Source organism: Drosophila miranda (assembly GCF_003369915.1).
Source record: "Drosophila miranda strain MSH22 chromosome Y unlocalized genomic scaffold, D.miranda_PacBio2.1 Contig_Y3_pilon, whole genome shotgun sequence".
Taxonomy (NCBI): domain Eukaryota; kingdom Metazoa; phylum Arthropoda; class Insecta; order Diptera; family Drosophilidae; genus Drosophila; species Drosophila miranda.
The window spans coordinates 6,723,236-6,737,193 of NW_022881625.1; positions in this window are offsets into that span (position 1 = coordinate 6,723,236).

Consider the following 13,958-nt stretch of genomic DNA (forward strand, 5'->3'; position numbering starts at 1 on the left):
AGAAACTAGATTGAAAACCAATGACAATTGTATAAAAGGAATTTTAATGCAAATTCCCACTAAATGTCCATATTCCAAAACTTTTCAAAACTTTCAAATAAACTTTATTGAACCCAATATACTAATCACATGGAATCTTCCAAAAACAACGCTAAACCAGAATTGTGTAAACCAAGAAATCATAGAGGGAGGAAATACCATTATAAAAATCTACAACTGTTCAATCCAATTAAATGAATTTACAATATCAAACACAATGTTAGATTTTGCCCAGAATGTTTACGTCAACAACAACATAACTAAAATAAAACCACTGTCGTATGTCCAAACTAATGAAATAATTATGCAATACACCAAATATAGTAACCTATTACAAATAAGTCTACTAATTTCATTTGTCATAATTATATTAGTACTACTAAGTTATGTAGCTGTTAATTTTAAGAAAACTTCTAAAAGAGTCACGGTTAAATGTATTAACCCTATAATAGAAGCAGAAGAGGAACCAACCACCGCACTTGACACCCCGTCACTATACCCGAGGGTAATCGGATAGGGACAGGCTAATAACAAACGTTGGGGGAGTGACATATCCATAATTCCCTACATCCCATACACATTATGTTTATGTACAATTCATCCACCCCATCCACACAATTAACAGGACCCCACTCCAGAATCAATAACTGTTTCTTCGATTCCTTAGAATCACGCCACTCATGAGGACCAATCAAAGCTAGACATAAAACCATGGAGTATCACATTCCTAGCTCCGTCATGTAATGCAACACCGATCGCCAGCAGTGGATGCCTTTCATCAAAGCCGACGCATCCCCAAATATCGATCCAGGCACGTACGCCACCGACACGAAGATGCAGCCGAGGAAAGCAACGCCCGAAACCAGAGTCGGGAGTTCCAAGAGAAGGGCTCATGGAAACTAGCCAGCAGCAGAGAGATCAGTTCCGTTTGAGACAAGCAGACCCAAAGTCAAGTCGGGGAATTCATTTAAATCTTGTGACATAAAGATATTTAAGTTGTAAAATAAAAGCCTTTTTTAAAAACCTTAAAATCGAGTTGCCGAGTAAACACGTCCGCTTTAATCAATCGATTCTCAGTCAATAACTCCAGCCCAACTTCTGCAAGTTCAGCTAAGCGGTACCGAACCAAAAGCTCGAAGATCGGATGATATTTGGAAACTTTAACTGCATAATCGGATGATCTTTCGCCCAATTGAGCGAAATTTTGGTCAAGCTTTTAATCTATGCTCTCCCTACGCTACGCTACACTCTTGGGTCAAGGTAAACGTGACGTCTTTCTCTTAAATGCGTGCGCTGCGCGCCGACTCTCTTTAGAAAGCTTTTCGGAAAGCTTGCAGCTTACGATCCACTTTCGGAGTTACTATGTATCTGCACTTTTAAGCATTACCAAAAGAAAACTGTGCTTATCCGTGATGTTCCATACTCTTTCCCTAAATTCGGCCCCTACACCACAGTTGAAGACGTAATTGTTCTTACAAGGAGACTTAAACTGAAGAAGGCCATTTACTAAGGTTTAAGCTGCATATCTTTTAAGTGATAGACTCCTAAGTTTTTCTTATCTTCGCTAGCTAATTGGTAATACATTGTCCCCACTCGGCGAATAACCTTGGCTGATATAAACACAGGCGCCAGTTTAGCGCTGAACTTTTTTAAAGCGTTGCTCTGACAAAAATTCCGGGCATACACGACGTCTCCAACTTTAAGTTGACGGACCCGGCTACGTAAGTTGTATGTCCTCGCATTCTGCTCGTGTGATTCAGCTACCTTTTGCTGAGCGGATTGTCGACATACTTGTACTACATCTGGATATTCGACTCTGGTGTCATCCGATAGGAGATTTAGTCGTCTGAGTAGTTCATAATCCTTTCCGTTAAGAATCATATTCTGCCCAAATGCAAGAAAATACGGCGAATACCCTGTGCTTCTATGGATATTGGCTCGTAACGCCGCACTAATTTCAGGTAACTTGTTGTCCCAATTAGTATGATCTTTGCCGACGTACGCTCTTATAGCCGCTAACACGGATCGGTTTAACCGTTCACTGGCATTGGCTTGCGGTGAGTATATTGCAGTGCAACGGTGAGTTACCCCGAATCTGGTAAGAAATGACTTGAAATTCCCAGAGACAAACTGCGAACCATTATCGGTGATTATAGTCTCAGGGACCCCGAAAGTACTAAATAACATATTTTCTAGGAAGTCACACACCTTAATTGAGGTAAACTTCTTGAGCGGACATAAGAAATGAAATTTGGTGTTGTGATCTACGATTATTAAGATAGCAATATTCCCTTGCTTGTAACGCGGATACGGGCCCAACAAATCCAGATAAAGCTTTTGAAAAGGTCTTTCTGAATTCATTGGCTTACCCATTGGTGGTCTTAGGACGACATTAGCACTTTTGGTCTGGCGACAAACGTCGCATTGTGATACATAGGCTCGTATTTGTGTAACCATTTTTGGCCAAAACAAGTACCTTTTCACTTTTTCAACGGTTTTCCCAATACCACTGTGGGATGCGTCTGGGGGGTCATGAGCCCTGGAAATTCTATCGCTGGGAAGACCTGATGGAATCCAAAGCTTCCAAGTTTGTTTATCTGCTATCGCGTCTCTTGAGGATGGTTCGGTTCTTTTATACACCAAATTATCGTCAACCTTCAAATCGGGTAACTTAAGTTGATTAAGCCTTATGTGTTCTATTAGATCCATGTATTCTTTCGATTTAAACTCTGTAGAAGTAAGGTCGACTATGGGTCCGTTGCCGTTCAACTCTCGTACCTCGGGCTCATCTTGGCGTGACAACGCGTCGGCCACTACGTTTTCGGACCCTATACGATGTGATATTTGAAAATTAAATCCCTGTAATTTTATAGCCCAAGCTCTAAACTTCTTTATTCCTTTAATCACTGAAAAGCACTCGAGTTCGGTGACCGAATAGTTTCGTTGCGCCTTGGAAAGTTTCTCGGACATAAAAGCTATAGGTAACTCTATCCCTTCCTCGTTTAATTGAGCTAGTACGCAGCCCAAACCAAAAGTGCTTGCGTCACATATTAACAAAAAGGGTTTCTTAAAATCGGTGGTGACAAGGCGTGGTAGCTATCAACTGGTCTTGCCGCAAGTTTCCCTGGCAAATAATGCAAAACGAGTCTTGGTTGATCAATGCCGAAGCTAAATTTTCATTTCTACGGTAGGCCGCCATGATTTGTATGAATTTCTTAATAATAATAAATTAAAAAAAAAATTATAATAATAAAAATAAAATTATGAAACTAATATGCAAATATGAGTTAATGACTATGAAATTTTTCTTATTTCCGTCGGTAAATAATTAATATGTTCGCCCTCTCCAGGCATGATCTAGGTGGTCTACTACTAACTGTACGTTTCCATTTGAATAGTTGAGTAATTATGTTGGGTATGTTGGCCAGATCTATTACCAGTTTCGAAGGTATAAGTCCGGATAATGGACAGTCTCTACTTATCATAAATAGACGATCGTGATTCCTAAAATCTGTGACTTTTTCCTAACACAAACTAGAATTTGATAAGGAAATCTCTACAGCCAAGCTCGAGATAATTTAATGAATATAACTTTGAGTCGGGGTATCCGTCTTTTGAATAACTCCCGCAGTTCCCTAAGTCAACATCTTTAGTTATCTCGTTGGTGGAGTCCTATATCGTGATATAGGCATATTGTAACTACCTATATAAGCTAGTCCTTCCGGCGTAAGAGACAACAGATTATACATAGGTCGACTTTTCCAACCATGAAAAATAGTCGTAGATTCCGTAGGCAACAGCTGTCGTACTCCCACCCGGAGAGATCTATCAGTATGGCATTACCAGAGAATTATTGTTTTGGATGGAATATAGAGCTATGGTGGAGCCTAGCCCCAGAATGACATGCCTCTGGTACTAAAGTTAAGTACCAACTTTACGAGAGATCATGTCCCTTCGGGCCCCACGTTGGCCGCCAATTATGTAGCGTCCAGGTGTGGGATAGCTGTCGTTTACCCATACTAGTATGAATAGATTTCGTGTGTACCTCTAGCTATGCTCTGACTAAGCTCGGCGGATTGTCGGGGTTCGTTCTACTCTCTCCTATCACATACTGACACACACTCTCATAATGTTTTAGGTGCACATTTAAAAATTAAAAAAAAACGAGCGGGAACGTTGTGAGTTGCTGCGGACACCGCAACTCTACATTTATACCCGATACTTAGTCAGTATGGCTCTCCTCTGGCAGACGCCGCTAATATTAAACGACACGACAAAGAGTGCGTGCGAGAGAGACAGAAAATCAGTCTGAGCGTGACGTCGGTGGCTGCGTAGCCACTGCAAATTGATTTGTTCCTATTGGCTATAAAAATGATCTGTAAAATATCTGTAAAAGTTCTTCCTTCTTGATCGTTGTATTCGAATAAATGTGTGTTAGCATATCGAGTAAATTGGTATTTCTTATAATACTATCGATGAGTAAATACCAAAACCATACATGCCCCGTTATTTAAAACATAAATAAGGAACACAAAATAAGACAAAGATGTACATTAATTTGGGAGGTGTAAGAATTGACGGGGTGGACAGTGCCCTTGTTAATGTATTATGCGGGATATACTGGGACCATCTGCAAGGCCGAAAGCACAGGAAATTGCCAACATGACGTTGTCGTTCGGTGGAGCCCAAGTTTGCGACATAAGTGCAGCAGGAGTGATTAATTTGTACTTTTTATACCCGATACTCAAAATGAGTATTGGGGTATATTAGATTTGTGGTAAAAGTGGATGTGTGTAACGTCCAGAAGGAATCGTTTCCGACCCCATAAAGTATATATATTCTTAATCAGCATCAATAGCCGAGTCGATTGATCCCTGTCTGTCCGTCCGTCCGTCCGTCCGTCCGTCCGTCCGTCCGTCCGTCCGTCCGTCCGTCCGTCCGTCTGTCCGTCCGTATGTCTGTCCGTCTGTCCGTCCCCTTCAGCGCCTAGTGCTCAAAGACTATAAGAGCTATAGCAACGATGTTTTGGATCCAGACTTCTGTGATATGTCGCTGATACAAGAAAATTTCAAAACTTCGCCCCGCTCACTTCCGCCCCCACAAAGGACGAAAATCTGTGGCATCCACATTTTTAAAGATACGATAAAACCAAAAACGCAGAATCGTAGCGGATGACTATAGCCAGAATCAAGAAAACAATTTCATTCTTTCTCGCTCTGTCTCTCTCTAACACACAGGTTTCATGGTCGGTTTTGCCAATTGCAAAAGATGATTTCAAGGATCTCAGAACCTATAAAAGCCAGAGCAACCAAATTTGGTATCCACACTCCTGTGATATCGGACCTTGACCGTTTCGTGTCCAAATTTCGCCACACCCCCTTCCGCCCCCGCAAAGGACGAAAATCTGGGGCATCCACAAATCTCAGAGACTATTAAGGCTAAAGTAACCAAATTTGGTATCCGCACTTCTGTTAGATCTCACTATAAAACGTATATCTCAGAATTTCGCCCCACAAAAGACGAAAATCTGTTGCATCCACAATATTGCACATTCGAGAAAACTAAAAACGCAGAATCATAGGTAATGACCATATCTATCAGATTGCTGAATCTGGATCAGATCAGATCATTTTTGGAGCCAAAAGCAAGAAATCAATTTTCAGTGGCTACGCAGCGCCCGACGTCACGCTCAGACTGATTTTCTGTCTCTCTCGCACGCACTCTTTGTCGTGTGGTTCAATATTAGCGGCGTCTGCCGCAGGATAGCCATACTGACTTAGTATCGGGTATAACTGTAGAGTTGCGGTGTCCGCAGCAACTCACAACGTTCCACCTCGTTTCTTATTTATTTTATTTTCTTGAAAGAAACAATAGACACTTGAGAAAACGAGCCACCTTCGGCGTTTCCTTTTAGGGCATCAAAAAAGTGATCGTGACCATTGCCGGCCCACATTCGAAAATCGTTTTGCAAAAACTCTCGTTCGTTCTGGCGATGATGTCACAGTTTGAGTGTATATATGTAAGAAGGAGTGGTTCAGCTGTCCTATTGAGGGGCAGCGGAGATAAGCAACAGCAGTAATAACAGCAGCAGAGGAACAGCTGATTAGCAGCAACAGCAGTAGTAACAGCAGCAGCAGCAACAGCAGTAGTAACAGAAGCAGATCAGCAGCGGACAGAGAAGAAGAGGAACCGAGCGAAGCAGTGAAAAGGAGAGAACAGCAGCATACGGACGCGACTCAAGCAGCAGCAGAAAATCAGCAGAAATAAGCCGTAACATTAAGAACTTTTGTAAGCACACATACCAGGCCACCGCGATAATAATACGAATAAACAATACTCTAAATAATATCTTACATATATATAAAGTATATATATTCTTGATCAGCATCAATAGCCGAGTCGATTGAGCCCTGTCTGTTTGTCCGTCCGTCCGTCTGTCCGTCCCCTTCAGCGCCTAATGCTCAAAGACTATAGGAGCTAGAGCAACGATGGTTTGGATCCAGACTTCTGTGATATATCACTGCTACAAGAATATTTCAAAACTTCGCCCCGCCCACTTCCGCCCCCACAAAGGACGAAAATCTGTGGCATCCACAATTTTAAAGATACGAGAAAACCAAAAAGAGGACCAGAATCGTAGAGGATGACTATATGTTCTAGAGTGCAAAATCTGAACCAGATCGTATAATTATTATAGCCAGAATCAAGAAAACAATTTAATTCTTTCTCGCTCTGTCTCTCTCTAACACACAGCTTTCAAGAACGGATTAGCCAATTGAAAAACATGAGTTCAAGGATCTCAGAACCCATAAGAGCTAGAGCAAATAAATTTGGTATCCACACTCCTGTGATATCGGACCTTGACCGTTTTGTGTCAAAATTTCGCCACACCCCCTTCCGCCCCCGCAAAGGACGAAAATCTGTGGCATCCACAAATCTCAGAGACTTTTAAGGCTAGAGTAACCAAATTTAGTATCCGCACTTCTGTTAGATCTCACTATACAACGTGTATCTCAGAATTTCGCCCCACCCTTTTCCGCCCCCACAAAGGACGAAAATCTGTTGCATCCACAATATTGCACATTCGAGAAAACTAAAAACGCAGAATCATAGATAATGACCATATCTACCAGATTGCTGAATCTGGATCAGATTAGATCATTTTTATAGCCAAAAGGAACAAATCAATTTGCACTGGCTACGCAGCCCCCGACGTCACGCTCAGACTGATTTTCTGTCTCTCTCGCACGCACTCCTCGTCGTGTCGTTAAATATTAGCGGCGTCTGCCGGAGGAGAGCCATACTGACTTAGTATCGGGTATAACTGTAGAGTTGCGGTCTCCGCAGCAACTCACAACGTTCCCCCTCGTTTTTTCTGGACCATCAACGTAAGGGTAAGTAAATTAGTTACATTTATATTATATTCTTCTAATAATGTATTCCATTCAGCGGGGACGGCGCACGCGAAGTATGCTGAGCCTGTTACTCCGGTGCAGAATATTTCTGTTCTGATGATATCTCAGGATATTGAGGATATTGACAACAATATGAACGGTGATACGGAGGAGTCGGCCACAACTCAGGATATTGAGGATATTGACAATATGCACGGTGATACGGAGGAGTCGGCCACAACTCAGGATATTGAGGATATTGACAGCAATTTGAACGGTCATACGGAGGAGTCGGCCACAACTCACGATATTGAGGATATTGACAATATGCACGGTGATACGGAGGAGTCGGCCACAACTCAGGATATTGAGGATATTGACAACAATATGCACGGTCATACGGAGGAGTCGGCCACAACTCACGATATTGAGGAGAATATTGACAACATTTCTGACAATATTCACAATATTTCTGATTATACAGTCAATGATATGGAGTGTACTATTTCTGATGAAATATATTGTTCAGGCCAGCCGTAAACAATTTCCGCGCACTGTGCCAACTCCGTGCGCCCCGGTCCCAACTCGCTCTCGCGCGCTCGGATCCACAATCCACGATCCACACGGCGCTCACGGCAGAAAAAGCACCATAAGGCATAGAGTTAAGCAGTTACGATTTCACCCCCGCTTCAGACGGCCGATCTACCGCGCGACCGTCCAACCAAATACACACACATAATTATATATATACCACGAAAAATAACGGTTTTCATTTCTTATGTCGGCTACATCAATTGCGTTGTGGGAGAGTTGAGCTTCGATCCGCCCCACTACAAACATTGGTCCTTCGAGCCGGATCTTCGCCTTCCCCATAAGGAGAAGCTTACCACAGCCAGCATCGGCGGATCGCTCTAAGTTCAAGATAAGTAAGCCCAACACCAGTGCAGTGATTTTGTGCGAGTTTTCCATCCCAGTCCGAGTACCCGTGGCATACAAATGTACATACATATGTATTCATTTCTCGCTCTAGCTCCAAATTAAACCATACTTCGTTCTGCCAACGGTTGTGGCCACCTACTTCTCCAAAGGTTTAATTTGATCCGAGCAAGCTGCTGCGGTCAACCTCCGATCCAGTGTATATATTCCTACCTCTCCCAGCTACCAGCTGAGCTTTGGTTGCTGACATATGCACATGCATACAAGCACATGTACACATCGCAACGCAATCCAAGCGGCTGACAACAATCATAAATTCATATGCTTGCAATTAGTTTGTTTTTTTTTTTTCCATGCTCAACGTTCCATCGGTTTTTGGTTTTATAAATAAAGAAAATAAATCACTGCGTCTCCGTATTTAACTAATTATACTGCCAACAAAAATAAGACACAATCCATACATACAGCACCACATATATATTTATCTCTCATACATACATACGTACGCATTTTAAATTATACATATTGCATATAAAACGGTCATCCACCGTTTTAACCGTTGTTTTACATCTCGCCAAAAGGTTGGGTCGTCAACCCAAGCCACGGTACATAGCACTTACATCCATACGCACACACATACAAGCAGCAGCAGCGGTGCATTCGTTTCGTTTTTCCTTTCGCTTTCGCTTCTCCACCGTTTGCTTGCGCTGTTGTTGGTGGGAGAATATTTTTCGGTGCCGCGCTTGACCGTAACGGAACGCCAAGTGTAGCGCTACCCAGCACTTCGAGGGTATATTGTTTTCAACATTCGTTTGCAACCGACTCTATATAGGGGTACCTTGTGCATCCATATCATTGCTCATCCTTATTAGTCGCTGTTGGTTGGCCCTTTGTTTTTTATTTGATCGTAGTATTTTATATTTATATATTCCGGCCACGGTGCCCGACTTCTACTATATAAATACTCGCGATAAATCCCGCCAAGGCCACATAACCACGGTTCGTCGTTCACAACTTCCACTTCTCCATTTCCGCTCACCTGCTTTGCGACTCTGATACGCGCTATCGCAAATCCATCAGCCAACCATGCCCACTGGTAAGAAGAAATCTCGCAAGAAGTTTAGGCGGGGGAGTTCGCTGAGTTTGACCCATCCACCCAGCTCCAACGGCTCAATCACTACGCCCACAGCTTCCCGTCCGGCCCCAGCTGAGCGAGGTCCGACCACGTCCAGGGCTCACACACCACATGCCTTTGAGGCCTTGTTGCTCCCCTCGGTCGTCCCTCGCACGGTTCCGAGCACTATGGCCCAATCGGTCGCCAGTTCCGCACGGTCTAAGTTTGCCTTGGCTGCAAGCAGACTGACACGCTTCGACCAGAAGCTCAGCGCTCCAGATGCTAGCACACCAACCCGCTCGCTCTCCCAAGTCCATCGAGATCAATTCCGAAGCCTGTGGGCGAAGGTGGACGCGGAGTTCGAGGCCTGTGTGGAGGCGATAACGGAAGTAGATCCAGAGGGGGCAGCTGACGTCCAGGGGATGTACGATGACTGCTACGCGGTCTACGCGCAATGCCTTGCCGAACTGAACGATCAGCTCGAACCCCCCGACTGTCCCTCACACGCCTCAACTGGCCATTCAAGTGCCGACTTCCTCCATGTGACACTGATGGTTTCAGTGGGGACTACCAGCAGTGCGCCACGTTCCGAGACCTGTTCACCGCCATATATATAGAGAACCCGAGGTTGGCTCCAGTAGAAAAACTGTTCCACCTCAACAAAAAAACAAGCGGTGAGGCCCACGACATAGTGGCACAGGCTCCACTCACGAACGAAGGGTTCGCGTCCGCATGGAGCGCCCTCCGTGAGCGTTTCCAAAACAAGAGGCTGATACTCAAAGCCCAGCTGAAGATCCTTTTCAGTCTGCCCCAAATCCGCACCGAGTCAGCTGCAGCGCTAAGAGAGCTTCAGAGGGCCGTCCACTAGTGCCTTACGACACTCAACCACTCCGAGGTCTCCACAGACAGCATTTTCGCTGACGGAGTGTTAGTGTACCTCATATTCGCGAAGTTGCCGAAAGCGACTTTGGAGCTTTGGGAGCAGTCCGTGACACACAAGTCCGAAATTCCCACCTGGCACGCTATGGACAAGTTCCTGGCGGAGCGGTACCTGTCTCTCGAGGTGACCGAGGATGGCCATCCAGGCATGGAGACTCATGCCCACTCCAGGGCGAGTCTACCCATGTCAGAGAGTTCAAAGGGCAATCCCAACCCATTCCGTTCCCAAGGGAGCCCTGTTGCAAGGCGGGTTCACTCGTTCGGAACAACTGTGGATCCGAAGCGGAGAACGTGTGATCTTTGCTCCAAAGAGAACCATCCGATCCGGGTATGCCCTCAATTCCTTCAGATGATAACTGATGCTCGCTCCAGCTATATTAAGCAAAAAATGCTTTGCTTAAACTGTTTCGCAAGAGGTCACCAGATTCGTGAATGCCAAAGCGCCCACAACTGCAACACGTGTGGAGACCGGCATCATACGCTGCTGCACCGTAGCAATCCAGCAAACTCCAGCGAGGCGATTTCCACAACGGCACAAAATTCCTCAGCGTGGCCCGAGCTACATCTACGAGTACCAAGCGTACAAAATCCAAGTTCGTCCGAAGCCCAGCCAAACGTTCAGTCATATTTCGCCTCCGGCACGAGTGCTGTCCTCCTCGGCACGGCCATCGTTAATATTTGCCACCTGGGAAAAACTTTCCACGCCCGCGCTCTGATCGACTCTGGCTCTGAGGCGACGTTCATTACAGAACGTCTTGTGGACATGATCAAATTGCCATTCCAACGTATCCAGGCACAGGTCTCCGGCCTAAATAATGCCGCATCCGCTCAGTCAAAGAAGCTCTGCAGTTTTTCCATCCGTTCTCCGACTAAGCCGGGCTTACAACTAAATGCCACAGCCTACGTTATTCCGGAATTGGCCGCGTGAGCCACAGTGACCAACATCTGTGGCTCTCTCCTCGGGCAGGAGACCATTTTCGGCTGGGTACTCACAGGTCCAGTGCCTCAGGTGATGAATCAAATCTCATCGTTCTCGAGTCAAATTTCCAGACGACCTATCATACTGGTAGAAGACTCGGGGTCTTTTTACGACAGCAATTTCCTTCCAGCTCCCTCCGCAGAAGTTCTCGAACGGTCTCCTGACCGACGGGAATATTTCCAAAATGTGCACTGTATGAAAGCTCTACGCTCCGGTCCGAATTCAAGCCTGAACTCGAAGGTGAATCCGTCCTTAGATCAACATAGCCTCACCAGACTATGTAACCGGGCGGCAATTTCCAATGTCTTAAATGTGCCTCTCACCCGTTCCAAGATCGTTACTAATGTGTCTTTGACGCCTTTATTTCAATTTAGTTCTCCGCACCCAGATATGGCCCCAAGTCCCCGCGCCAACCGCACCAGGGAGAACCGACGTGCTCGGGAAATTGGCTCCTACCGTTGCCGAATCTGCCAAGGAGTCCATCCGCTACGGACCTACCACCAATTTCTTCTCCTGAGCCCCGAAGAGAAACTCCGAGCTGTCCTTATCAACCAGTATTGCGGGAACTGCCTGGCTCACCAACACTCCGGCAAAAACAACCACACGCTACTCCACGTACCTACGTCTCGTCGTCCGGCCCGCTCAGCCTCGGGAGCATCGTCGCCATCTAAATCGAACCATGCAAAACGCCGCCCTCGTCGTCCAGCCCGCGACTGCACCGTCGCCATCTATATCGCGAGCCGCCCCGTCGTAGGAACCACGGCGCCATCCACGGATTCCTCAAGAGCAACCTCCGTTTAGGACAATTTGAAGGCTTCGCCCCCCGTGCATGGCTGCAAGTGCAAACTATGAGGCAAAATGGTTGGAAGGTTGAGCACCTTGGGAAACCACGTAATGAACCAACATTACACAGCAATAAGAGGTATGGTTTCAAGGAATTCGAAGACAATGCAAAAAATTGCTGCCGTTTTTAAGGAAAAAAAAGTGACCGTGTTAAGACTATCAGAGGAAACTGGGGTGCCGGCCGAGTATTTGAGGGCGATAGTCATGTGCAGCGATGACTATAAAAAATTGGGTGCCGCTTGTGGGCCGCCAAGACGGATGCAGAGAAGCTGAAGGACATCAACCAATAACTGTTTCGTTTTTTAATTATACCCGATACTCAAAATGAGTATTGGGGTATTTTAGATTTGTGGTAAAAGTGGATGTGTGTAACGTCCAGAAGGAATCGTTTCCGACCCCATAAAGTATATATATTCTTAATCAGCATCAATAGCCGAGTCGATTGATCCCTGTCTGTCCGTCCGTCCGTCCGTCCGTCCGTCCGTCCGTCCGTCCGTCTGTCCGTCCGTATGTCTGTCCGTCTGTCCGTCCCCTTCAGCGCCTAGTGCTCAAAGACTATAAGAGCTATAGCAACGATGTTTTGGATCCAGACTTCTGTGATATGTCGCTGATACAAGAAAATTTCAAAACTTCGCCCCGCTCACTTCCGCCCCCACAAAGGACGAAAATCTGTGGCATCCACATTTTTAAAGATACGATAAAACCAAAAACGCAGAATCGTAGCGGATGACTATAGCCAGAATCAAGAAAACAATTTCATTCTTTCTCGCTCTGTCTCTCTCTAACACACAGGTTTCATGGTCGGTTTTGCCAATTGCAAAATATGAGTTCAAGGATCTCAGAACCTATAAAAGCCAGAGCAACCAAATTTGGTATCCACACTCCTGTGATATCGGACCTTGACCGTTTCGTGTCCAAATTTCGCCACACCCCCTTCCGCCCCCGCAAAGCACGAAAATCTGGGGCATCCACAAATCTCAGAGACTATTAAGGCTAAAGTAACCAAATTTGGTATCCGCACTTCTGTTAGATCTCACTATAAAACGTATATCTCAGAATTTCGCCCCACAAAAGACGAAAATCTGTTGCATCCACAATATTGCACATTCGAGAAAACTAAAAACGCAGAATCATAGGTAATGACCATATCTATCAGATTGCTGAATCTGGATCAGATCAGATCATTTTTGTAGCCAAAAGCAAGAAATCAATTTTCAGTGGCTACGCAGCGCCCGACGTCACGCTCAGACTGATTTTCTGTCTCTCTCGCACGCACTCTTTGTCGTGTGGTTCAATATTAGCGGCGTCTGCCGCAGGATAGCCATACTGACTTAGTATCGGGTATAACTGTAGAGTTGCGGTGTCCGCAGCAACTCACAACGTTCCACCTCGTTTCTTATTTATTTTCTTTTCTTGAAAGAAACAATAGACACTTGAGAAAACGAGCCACCTTCGGCGTTTCCTTTTAGGGCATCAAAAAAGTGATCGTGACCATTGCCGGCCCACATTCGAAAATCGTTTTGCAAAAACTCTCGTTCGTTCTGGCGATGATGTCACAGTTTGAGTGTATATATGTAAGAAGGAGTGGTTCAGCTGTCCTATTGAGGGGCAGCGGAGATAAGCAACAGCAGTAATAACAGCAGCAGAGGAACAGCTGATTAGCAGCAACAGCAGTAGTAACAGCAGCAGCAGCAACAGCAGTAGTAACAGAAGC